The 12390-nt window shown below is 38.8% G+C and overlaps 1 protein-coding gene across 4 annotated transcripts in view; it reads right to left on the bottom strand.

Annotated features, from left to right (window-relative positions):
• The window catches only part of LOC129780437 (toll-like receptor 3), an 841421-nt gene that overhangs the window by 119749 nt on the left and 709282 nt on the right, over nucleotides 1-12390 (bottom strand). Inside the window, exon 2 of one of the 4 annotated variants that reach the window (XM_055788715.1) lies at nucleotides 9949-10070. The exons of the other annotated variants lie outside the window; for them this stretch is intronic. The gene's annotated coding sequence lies outside the window, so the exon portion shown is untranslated. The remainder of the gene's footprint in view (nucleotides 1-9948; nucleotides 10071-12390) is intronic. 4 annotated transcript variants of the gene reach the window in all.

Below are 12390 nucleotides of genomic sequence, written 5' to 3' on the forward strand. Positions count from 1 at the left end.
GCGTGTTTTTTTTTGCTTGCATGCAGGTGTGCGCTTTTTTATGCGCGGGCATGTGTAGTCGTGTTTGCGCGCATTTGTGCGTGTTTGTGTGCGCGTGTGTACGTGCGTTTGCGCGTGTTTTTTTCTTGCTTGTGTGCAGGTGTGCGCGTTTTTTTGTGCATGGGAATGTGTGGGTGTGTGTGCGTACGTGTGCACGTATTTGTGCGTATTTGTGTGCGTGTGTGCACGTGCGTGCTCGATTCTTTCCGTGCGTGCGTCTGTGCGTGTGCACGTTTGTGCGTGTGTATGTGCTTGTGTGTGCGCGTTTGTGCGCACCTGTGCGTCCATTTGTATGTTTGTGTGCGCTCGCGTTTTTGTGCACATGTTTGTGCATGTTTGCGCGTGTGTGTGCGTGTTTGTGCACCCAATGGTATGTGCGCGCGCGTGCTTCCGGCGTTGTGTATGCGTTTGTGCGTGCGCTCGCAATTCTGCGTGGGCACGTTGAAAGCGCAGACCTAGTCGAAAATCGCGTAATTTCGAGCAAATCGTGTAAAAAAATCGCGTAATTTCAAGCAAATCGCATAAAAAATCGCGTAATTTTGAGCGAATAGCGTAAAAAATATCACGCAAAAAACGCATAAAAAATAATCCAGCATACTTGCAAATAACATGCTTCTTCGTAACATGGAATACATGTTTGATACAGGAAATATAATAAAATGAAGACAGCTCAAATCGGACTATTCTTTTCACTCTTAGAGAGGGTGAAAAACTCGAGAAAGGAATAGTCCGATCTGTGCCGTCTTTCATTTTATTACATTTTCTGTAACAATTATGTATTCCAAATAACAGAGAAACATGTTATTTACAAGTGATTGAAGAATTTTGAACACGGTCCGCGACGATCCATTTTGGTAAAATAAAACTTACGTTTGAAAGCAGCAAGCATCCTCTAACATGCGAAATGAAAATAAATATAACCCGTTCAAGCAGTTTTAATTGTCAGTGAAAGCTTCTGCTTTTATACTTGTAAGAGAACGAAAGAGGAAAGGAACGAAACCAGCCGGGTGCTATGATTGAGGTTAACATCATTAAGAAGATCTCAAGCACAATTGTCAGTGGGGAACCCAATTCAGGCCGAAAACAAAGGGAAAATGCCAGTGGGGAACTCGATATGTTGGCTCTTGTCAGTTTAATAGGGGTTCTCTAAAGACGTCACCCGGGTGAACGAAACAAAAGAATCAATGTTACTGTATGCGTAGAGAATATTTCGTTTCCACTTCGCCCCGATACACTGAAATTAATCCACCTAAAATGACTGTAGTGGAAGTGAGAGTTGTATGAATAAAATTCAATCACATTTATTAGCTTCGAAAATAAGTAGCCCTGGTGATAATATTACACCTCATCATAAAATGAAGTTGGAAGGTGTTTTCTAAGACGATAAAGAAGATCATGAACGAGAATATATCTTTCTCTGTCTGAGCCGTGTATTTGGCAAACTATACGAAAAGCTTTCATATGCTTTCATTTAAATGTGTCTCCTGTTTCGCTCCCTCAGATTGGCTCTAGTATATATATTATACAAATGATATACATGTATGGGGGAGTAGAACATTTTATGTTATCTTTCAGCTCATTTAATGTAATAAATCGGGATACCAGAACATGTGCTAAAAATAACTTTGGGTGTACATGTTACACTAGCCCAAAAACTAGGTACATGTTATCAATAATTGTTCGACTATTTAATTAACAATATTGTCTTCTGACAAATGATCGCAACGGTTGAAACCGCCTGATGAATATACAAATATAATATAATATAATCAAAATTTACTTTGCAGTATACTTCCAAAATTCTCCAGTCGAAGATCTTGACCATTAAGAAGGCCAAATGAACAGACGACTTGACGTCGAAAATAAAGACAATTATGTTTGTACAGCCTGATACACTAATAAATTACATTTTGAAACGTCAGCCAGAGCGTTTCGGCCTAGGTTCTTGCGGAATTCGAATTTGACTATCGGTGTCAGGGCTTGGAAATATTGAGCTTGTTAAGTAATATTGAAAATATATTTTTTCGAGTCATGAGAATTCATTCACATTGAATTGTCGGGAATGTTGTGACTGTTCATTTTCAATATCCCGATAAGTGTGTGATTTTCTCATTGAGTCAGTTACTCCGAAAGCGCAACGCAAATCGGTGGCGCAAGCGGAAATGCCAACAAAAGAGCAAGATCTGCACACACACACAGCTTAGGATTGGACGGCTTGGACGGCGAGAAAGCATTCTGTAGAATCGATCCGAGTAGCGAATGCAAACTTCGTCAGCCAAAGCTGAATGTTGACAATTTCATCCGCTAATCCTATAGTTTCCAACAGAAAGCTCGAAATATTCCCATTGCGGTCGTGTCTTGGACACCACCATTTTATGTTTGTGTGTTCGGAATTTTAGTCAAAAATTAAATATTCAAAATTCGAGTCAAGACGGTATTTTTTTACATCGGAATTGGAGTCTTTTGAAACATTTTTGACAAGTGGAATTGGAATTGCATATTCACTATGTAAAATGAAACCATTTTAACTGAGACGGAGACCTTGCATGCTTCCACAATTTAATTTCGTGTCACTATTATGAGCTGTACTTCCTTATCTTCCTCAACAAATTTCTCCGTTTCGTCAGTGTCCGAGAACGATGCTGATAGTGAATGAACTGGTATATTAATATCAATGAATGAGAAAACTAGGGATATTTCCATTTGCTCACCTTCCGTGAAAACAGAGCAGAACGAAAAAAGACGGGTGGGTAATGTCGGGGACATAACCGGAGTGACGTAGGACTATACAAACGGAACAGCTTTTGTTAAATATATATTTTAAATATATTGTTTTATGTTCTTCTCCTACGTGAATACCTACCTATCTACCTGAAAGATGGATTAGTTTACTGTTTACTCTTTATGAACATGTTGATGGTTCTGAAAAGAACCTTTGGTGTTGTGTTTTTGTTATCACTCGATATTCCCATATTGTTCGGTTAAACCTTCCTGTTTAGCTATTGCGTTTGCCACTCGTCACAGCTTTCACAGTTGGAAAATTTCTTCCTATCCAGCTTGTACATGTTGTTCAGTAAATTACATTTAATGCGACGTGCCGGAGAAACACTTTGCCACTCACTGAAACTAATTGTTGCCTTGATGAGCGCCGAACCGAAGCTGCTCTGTTCTTGATGCGGGTTTTCTGATTGTCGTGAGCAGCTTTGCAAGCCAACTCGAGCACTCCGACGGCCGAAACTCTATAATCGCTGCTAGGAATATTGGTGCTCCGGCACCAATCCGTTCGGCCTAGTTACCCTTGCGGAGCAATCAGTGAATGCGACCAACAGGGAACTGGAGACCTGCACGGTTCGATTGAGACTTTGCCTTTCCCTTAACTTGTCCTCCTTTGTTACGTCCACGATGCCGATGCCGTACAACCACACGGGTTTACGGTTTGAAAGAAAATAAGATATTTTTTTGGGGTCCGCGTGTTTTATACTCTAGCGGTACACACTCACAGAATAGAGACAAATCGGCAGACTCAGCCAGAGGGGCGAGTCCAACGAGACGAACAATAGAAAAAGAGAAAAAAATACATTCATTACGATTTGTTCGCTCGTTGGATTCACATGCAGGCTAAAAAGGGTCCTTTTCAGGATCACAAAATTATCTTCAATCTAAAGAGTTTATTGTTTTGTTATCACTCGATATCCCCATCTTGTTCGGCTAAACCTTCCTGTTTAGCGATTTGTTGCCACTCGCCACAGCTTTCACAGTTGGAAAATTTCTTCCCATCCAGCTTTGTGACATGTTGTACAGTAAATTACATTCAATGCGACGTTCCGAAGCGCCACTCAGTGTCGCATTGGAGGCGATTTTAACCAGTAATTGAACATTTGCGATGACAGTGGTACAGTGTCGACTTTCAATGTGGGGTCATAATTTGGATCTCTATGTTTACAAAAATGTCCAACTAAATAAGTCGCATTACATGTCCGTCCAATTAGCTAACTGTCGAACTAATTGTAAATTGCTGTACTTTCAATCTGGAAACAATTTAAGAATTGGTGAAAATTGAATAATCAGGAAAATCCCCAACTATCAATAAGCTCAGAACAACTGCCAAATTCACATACTCATCAGATCCTGGCAAACAAATTATGAAAAAATCAATTTGTGTTTTATTATTATTTTGGATAATGTTTTAGAAAGCATTGAACTGTATTTCGTAAACTCTTTTTTGGAAGGTTTAATGGCCCTGAAAAGCGCCTTGTTTTATGGAATGGTTCCAATTTAGACAACTTAGTACTCGTGGTTTTGAAAAAAAACCATTTCGAATGCCCTCGATGCCGCCTTGTTCTGGATTTGCCACCAACGCAGTTTGTATAAAGAACAAACTTTTTTCTTCTGGTACCTGATGCCGTTTTGCGATTGCGTTTGCCACTCGCCACTCGCTGCAACTGCCTGTTGTCTTGATGTCCACCGAACCAAATGTGTTCTGTTCCGAATGCGGGTTTTCTTATCGTCGCGAGCAGCTTTGCCAGCTAACTCGATCACTTCGGCGGCCGAAACTAAACACGGTTCGAGCGGGATTTTGCCTTTCCCTTCATTTTTCCTCCTTTACCATGTCCAGACGTGGCTGCTTGGGTTGGTTTGTTGATGTGTTGTGATGCGAACCGATGTGGTGTACGGTTTGAATGAGAGTGATCGTTACGGAAGGAAGGAAGGTCTTGAATTATAGAGACTTTAAACTTTTGCAGTTCATTCGTCTCTAGCCTTGAGAAAGGCCCTTTGAAAACTCTACTCTATTCTACTCCAGCGCTACCACCTCCGCCCTCTTGCCTTGAGAAAGGCACTCGATCCCTCGCCGTCCAGCTCGTCCAGCAACGATGTTGTCCAGTCGGTGTCCACACAAAGAATGATCGTTACGGCAGCGGAGCGGGGATTTTTAAGCTGACTGACTGGTTCGAGAATTACGCATGTGTGAGACTGCGACCAATGTATCGTTCATTTTTTTCTTTTTCCTTTCCAAGCGTGCTTCATTCTATTTCGCTGCTGCCGCTGGTTGCCCGTTTTGGTCGGTACGATTTGAGGAGCACAAAATGGACCAATCAAAAATGGGCACATAGTGCATTTTGACAACGCTTGATATTTCACAATTATTCAATTATTTATCTCAAGAAAAATGAAATGTTATTCGTTATGATAGATGCGTAGATATATTTCCTATCAATTGATGCAAAAACCTTTGCGATCTATTGAGAAATGCTCGAGTTATAAGCGTTCCAAATCTTGCATTTTTTCCTACTTGTTCAGTGCCTAGATTTCCATTTCACCCCCTATATCTTCCGGTTAGACGTAGTCCTACGTCAAAAGAGAATGAACGAAACTGGATGAATCAACTGTGAGTGGCTTGCTGTGATTGTGAAATTTGGCGTTGGTTCATTTTCGATACCCCGAATGCAATGCACAATGGTCCAGGAGGTGCATTTAAGTGGAAATTAGCATCTAGAGCTCGACAGTTATTCTCTGGACAAAAACTGTCTTCGACAAAGTTGTTACATATGATAGAGCGCTTATTTTGATGTTGTCAAAAATAGGGTGACTAACATTTACGATGAAATAAAAATTCTAAATTTCTTATCTTTATAGACAGAGGTAAACATAGTTCTACAATTCTATAGCCCTAGTTATTTAAGAAAACTTTTTAGAACAATTTTTTTTCTATCTCTTGAAATAACCGATGTAGCGTTTTTTTTTTCTAAGTTGCTTTAGGTTCACCGATAAAAACCGTATTTTTGCTTCAGATTTTATATTGCAAATTTTACATGCAAACTGTCTTCAGAAGACTTTTAGAGCTTACTAAAGCAAACATTTTTCGATGCAGAACTTGTCAATATCGCAACTCTACTCAAAGTTATTGATATTTCTTCCCGAAAAATATGTTCTCTTCATTCGCTTGTCATTCATTTTAGGGCAAATATAAAAATGTTCGTTGACAGCATTTTAAAAAGCATACTTGACTCTACATAATGTGAGATTTCCAAAACTATGTTATTTTTTGTATTTGAGTGAACTAAACTTGAAACCATAATTTTTAGGGTGAAAAAGCATCAATAACCTTGAGTAGTATTAAGATATTGACAAGTTCTGCATCGCAAAATATTTATCTTGATAAGCTCTAAAAATCGTCCCAAGACAATTTTGATGTAGGATTTGAAATATAAAAATATTTTGCATACTCAAATACAAAAAATAACATAGTTTTGGAAATCTCACATTATGTAGAGTCAAGTATGCTCTTTCAAATGCCGTCAACGAATATTTTTTATGTTTGCCCCAAAAAGAATGACAAGCGAATGAAGAGAGCGTATTTTTTAGGAAGAAATATCAATAACTTTGAGTAGAGTTGCGATATTGACAAGTTCTGCATCAAAAAATGTTTGCTTTAGTAAGCCCTAAAAGTCTTCTGAAGACAGTTTCCATGTAAAATTTGCATTATAAAAGCTAGAGCAAAAAAAAAATTGTGATGGTGACCCTAACGCAACTTAGAAAAAAAGCGCTATATCGGTTATTTTAAGAGATAGAGAAAAAAATTGTTCTAAAAAGTTTTCTTAAATAACTAGGGCTATAACATTGCAGAACTATGTTTACTTTTGTGTATAAAGATAAGAAAGTTAGATTTTTCATTTCATCGGAAATTTCGTTAACCCTATTTTTGACAACATCAAAATGAGCGCTTTATTGTATGTAACAACTTTGTCGAAGACAGCTCCTGTCTAGAGAATAACTGTCGAGCTCTAGATGCTAATTTTTACTTAAATGCACTTCCTGGACGATTGTGCAATGGTATAATGATCGAATGTGGTCGGAAATTCAGCTGAAAAGAATGATGTGAAACAGATATTTCGAAGCACTGATCGGTGTAATCCACAGCATGGTACACATGCTCTGCGGAAGTATATTTAGATGATATACCAGCGGAAGAAAACATGTTGGCTCATCCGAAGACGTCCGTATCCAAATTGCGGATTAACTATGCAAAAAAAGCGCATTTTGTTTGTAGACAAGTTTTACAAGAGCAACATTTTTTTTTAAATTAGAACACATTCCTCAATGACGCGTGTACAACAAAAAATACAAAACAAATTTCATTATTTCTATCAAATATTTCTATATATTTCATCAAATCCCTATTCAACTTGAACACGAAAAATATCACGCATATATGGGTTCACTCATGAGAGTGCGGGGACTTAATGATGTTTACTGAAACTTGGTAAGCTGCGTTCAGAGCGATGAGTGATTTTTCTCGTCCGTCACCAGAGACAGCATGGAAAAATCTTCAACCGGTTATGTGTCGACACATTCCAACTATCAGCTTTGATCAAAACCGTGCAACAGCTAATCCTCGCCACGTTTCAAACAGCTCCAACTAGCGAACTGGTGCTCAACTCGGAACGATTCTCTCTATTGCTGTCATTTCAATTTTCTTTTCGAAATGGGACAACCCGTAATCTCGCTCGAGATAATGTTTACATTCAATTAAAGCCGCCTTTCTAACCCACCGCACAAAACGAACTGCTCTGTACTAGTTACTCCGCTCAAATGGTGTCCCCGTACGAGATCCTCGAAAACCCCCGACTAAACGGACACGGTTCTATGATAATTAACAGCATATTGCAACGCGTATGGATGAGAACAGAAACGGAGCCAGCGAACACTGAGTTGATGATTGGCGATGAGGAGCGCCATTCTGTGACCTCCCAAAAGGCAACTGTGTGTGTGTGCGCTTACTTTTCACAATGAGCAAATCCTTTCACTGGCAACAGTTTTCAACGCTCCGCACCGGAAGGTGGCTGTGATGAGATGGGATCACCACTGCTTCCCCCTCGGGTGCTATTTGGACGGAAGCTCGCGCGTTCGTTAGCCATTAGATTCAATAATTGTGAAATGAAAATGTAATTTTAGCTAATGGAAGGGGGATTAAATGTTCTATTATGATAGGAGTGAGTATCGTTACAATAAGCGCACATTGTCGGATTTGAAGATTTCTCAGAAGGGTTCGGAGAAGTCTTGCATTGAAACTAGATGCTGTGCATTCCAACTGCCAGGAACTGGACTCTCTTTCTCTCTGCATCTGCATCCGGGAAACTATGTTCTCGGGAGTAATTTTCATTAAGACTGTTGATAATTAAACAGTGTGCTCGGTGTGCACGGGTTCGGAATGTGCAATTTGCCTCGGACAAATGATGTATACTCGGAGTTAGTCGAGAATTGCCAACGAATAATGTTTCACAATTCTCAGCTCCATAAGGGTTGGTTGATTTACTAAACAGCATGACAAAGCGAGATCGTATGCTCTCAACTTCTTCCGCAATTATTTATGAAAATGAGGACAAAACTCTGTACCATAATTCACGAGCGGAAGTTGATTTTGTTTCAAAAAACTTTGCTCACCGGGGAGTAATTTACCGATCGCATCAAGGTGAATTTTAATCAGCTCCTCTAGCCTGGCTGGTTAGAATTGATTGGATTGCCAAAATTTGTTCTGCTCTTATCGAGCGCAGGTTCGAAAGTCAAAACAACACAAATCGGAAAGTTTTCTTTGTTCCAATTAGGAAACGGATCTCTCGTGGGATTTGAACGGACCGAAGGGTACGCACACTGGAAAGGACTGCCAGCGACAATGATTTACCCTTTTTGGATGGGTGAGTTAAAGTCGACTTTCGGTGACGCTATAAAAATGTTTTATTGCGTAACGTATTATCATAAAAGACGCATAAATTTGCGCCCTTCGCTTATTGCGGATTCGGCAAAGCTGAGCGCCGGAATCCTGGTGTCTGGGTTCATTTTTGCTTGGTTCACTGTGGACTTACTTTGAATATACACACTCTGCAAAACAGTAAGTTCATTCCGAATAACAATCAAGAGGAATGTGAGCTTCGGAGATAAAATAAGCATACAGAATTGATTTATCTCGAATCACTTTATTACTCCTGATATTGTTTCATATTATTAGGTTTACAGCCGGTTCCAGAGTACGTCAACAGTCGTAGGAAACAAACAACATCATCAAATGCGAATGCATTTGCCATGCGTTCATCGGAATCCCTCAGCAAAACATATGACAATTCTGAATAACAATTTATAACTGATGCGAATATTTCCACCCCAACCAATGTCTTCGTATTCGCTCCCACGTGGTGATAGAAATCTTTTCTATGCAAATCCGAAACGCTACCTTTGCCACTTTCCTCTTCAAAGTGGGTTCCGTGGAAGCCCCCCCACCTTACACCCCCATCAAAACTACGTCTACGGGGCAGATTCCTTCGCAGGTGCCTTCGCAGGGATAAGGGGTGGGTGTGTTGTTTTCAATAAATTCCCGACCGAATAAGGAGGAAAAAAAAGCCGTATACACAAAAACAGAACTCACAAAACGTAATAAAATACAGACGACTAGCAGCTGAAAGCTGCTGGGGCGAGAAGGAATAATACAAGTTTGTTATCGAAAATGGGTATCTAATGGATGGGTTGGTGTTTTTGCCCGGTATCTGATGCAAGAAACATTATGACAATAGCAAAACGGTGCCAACCGGCGGTGGAAAATAAATGGCACACAAAACAACCATCGATTTATGGTTTACAATTGCTGTGGTTCGTGATTTTTCGTCGTACCCATACCATACATGTAACTTATTGCTCGTAAATTGTGGAGACCGTGTGTGGTACCAAGCTTCTCCAGGTTGTGAGAAGAGGCGTCTTAATTCCATGGAGACACATGATGGATTGTTCCTATTCACTTGAAGGATTGAGAGCAACATATTTTCTAAATATGCTTCTTTCCATGGTCACTCTTCATAAATACTGTACAAATGTTTATCCTATCCAACCAGAAGAAAGAATTCATTATATTTACATCCTCACCAAAGTTCCTCGCTGTCAGTGCAAAACGTTCCCTTTCATCAATCGCCGGTTGTCGTAATACCCTAGTGCAGTGATTCTCATCTTGCGTCCCACTTTGATTGGTATTGAGTGTCCGGAGATTCCTTTAAAGATACAATAGATGTATAACGTTGAGGTACAAAATAATTTCATTGATTTGAAATTATTTTGTTGGAAAATCAAATATATGTTAGGGTGGCTATGAAATCATCTCAAATTTCAAAACGGGAATTCCTGCAAAATGTTGATTTCTACGAAAAAATATCCCATGCGAAATTTTAGCTCTATCGGACTTCTTTTCTTTTATCGGAAATCGACTTTCTGGCACATCGTTTTTTTTCGGAATACGAGGCAGAACATTTCGTCATCTATTGGGATCTTTGTTGAAAAGGTTTCGAAAACTATCTTGAGCCTTTTCCAAACTATTTAAATTCTATATTATGGATTATAAGTCTTCAGTATGCATTAGTTCAGTAGGTTGGTTAATTTTTTTATCAGTACTTCTAATTAATAATAATAAAAATACATAAAACTTCCATGGACTGGCGATTGAAATTGATCACAATGAACACATCGTTGATGTTAAATTTTAATTCACATTACAGCTATTCAATACTTGATGTTGCACTAAGCTGGTTCATTTTGTGTACTGTGTACTAGTGTTGTCTTGATAGAGAAAAAAGTAAAGATGGAAATAAAATGAACACAGTTAGGAAAGTGTTCAATTTTTATTTATATTTTTTTTCAATGTGTGATGCGTTTTTTCTTGTAATTTTAATAATAAGGATTTTGGCACAAGTAACGAGGAGGTGTGAGGCGTTCTTTGTTTGTTGCGTGGAGTACAAGTTGTCCTATATTCCTACGAAACTACGAGAGGAAGAAGGAAAAGGTGGACTTCTCTATATAGCCATCCAAGAAAGGGGCATAGATAAGATATGATGTACTTTATTTGAATGTGGCTGGATTACGCACACATTTCGACGAAATAGAAATTTTGTTATCCAACGAAAAACCGTAATTACTAATTATTGTTGAAACACATTTAACGGAATCAACTGATCTGAATGGATTCAATGTAGTTGGACACAGAATGGTTAATTGCTTGTCGAGATCTGTCCATACTGGAGGCGTATCTATGTATATTTCGAACCTTTTAAATTTTAAAGAGATTTTCAATGAGACATACGGGGACAATTGGTTTCTAGCTTTAGAAGTTGGACCGAGAATAGAAAATCTTCTGAGCCGCTGGATTCAAACAGAGAATTAATGATCACACCAGAATAACAAGAACATCTTCAACGACCATCGACTTAGTATTTACAAATTTTGACGATGGTGTGATTGAGATTTTTTATGATAGCAAAATTTCGGATCATGAAACAATTGGTATGGAGTACATTTTTTCTGATGTAGACTTTTCCGAAATACAAAAAGAAAAATCTTATAAGTACTGGAATAATTATTCGAAACGAAGGTTGCTATCTGTTCTTCAGAACAATATAACTCCGGTTAGTGAACGAATCTCTCTTCATGTTGTTGCAGAAAATCTTGAAGAAGCGCTTTGCTCTTCAATGAACCAGATAATTGCTGGTATTCACACTGGAATTTCAGTACTCTGGATTTCAGTAGTACTGGAAAAAAACTTGAAGCATTGTGTAATCCAGGCGGCCGCAAAGACATCGACATTGAGTTTGACGGCAACAAGGAAAGTGACAACATAACAGCAGAGAAACTTAACAAATTTTTCACGTCAAGTGTAGAAGAAATCCACAATGGTATTGTAGCTCCATCAAATCGACTGAATTTTGTTTTCCCTAGCCTGTCTTCGCAATTGAGATGCTTTAAAACTATCAACATGAGAACTCTTAGGAAGGTAGTGATGGATTTAAGAAACTGTGCAGGTGTTGAAAACATCGATAAAACAGTATTAATAGATGCATTTGACTTAATCAAAGAGAATTTGCTATAATCGTAAATGAATCGATGCTTCGCGGCGAATGCCCACAAAGTTGGAAAAAATCTGTTGTCATACCGATTCCAAAAAATCCGAAATCATCCAAACCAGAAGACCGTAGACCAGTTAATATGTTGCCATTATACGAAAAGGTTCTCGAGATTGTAATTAAAGATCAATTGTTAGAACATATAACGAAAAATGGAATACTGGTGGATGAACAGTCTGGGTTCAGAAAAAACCACTCTTGCGAAACGGCTCTTAATTTGTTGCTCCTGAAGTGGAAACAGGCTATAGAAGCGAAGAAGATAGTATTAGCCGTATTTATTGACTTGAAAAGGGCTTTTGAAACAATAGATCGAATAAAATTACTAAATTTGCTTTACAAATACAATGTTACTGGACCTGCATTGAAATGGTTTGAAAGTTACCTGAACGGACGAACACAAATCACTATTTACAGGGACAGT

The sequence above is a fragment of the Toxorhynchites rutilus genome, chromosome 3 (assembly GCF_029784135.1).
Source record: "Toxorhynchites rutilus septentrionalis strain SRP chromosome 3, ASM2978413v1, whole genome shotgun sequence".
Taxonomy (NCBI): domain Eukaryota; kingdom Metazoa; phylum Arthropoda; class Insecta; order Diptera; family Culicidae; genus Toxorhynchites; species Toxorhynchites rutilus.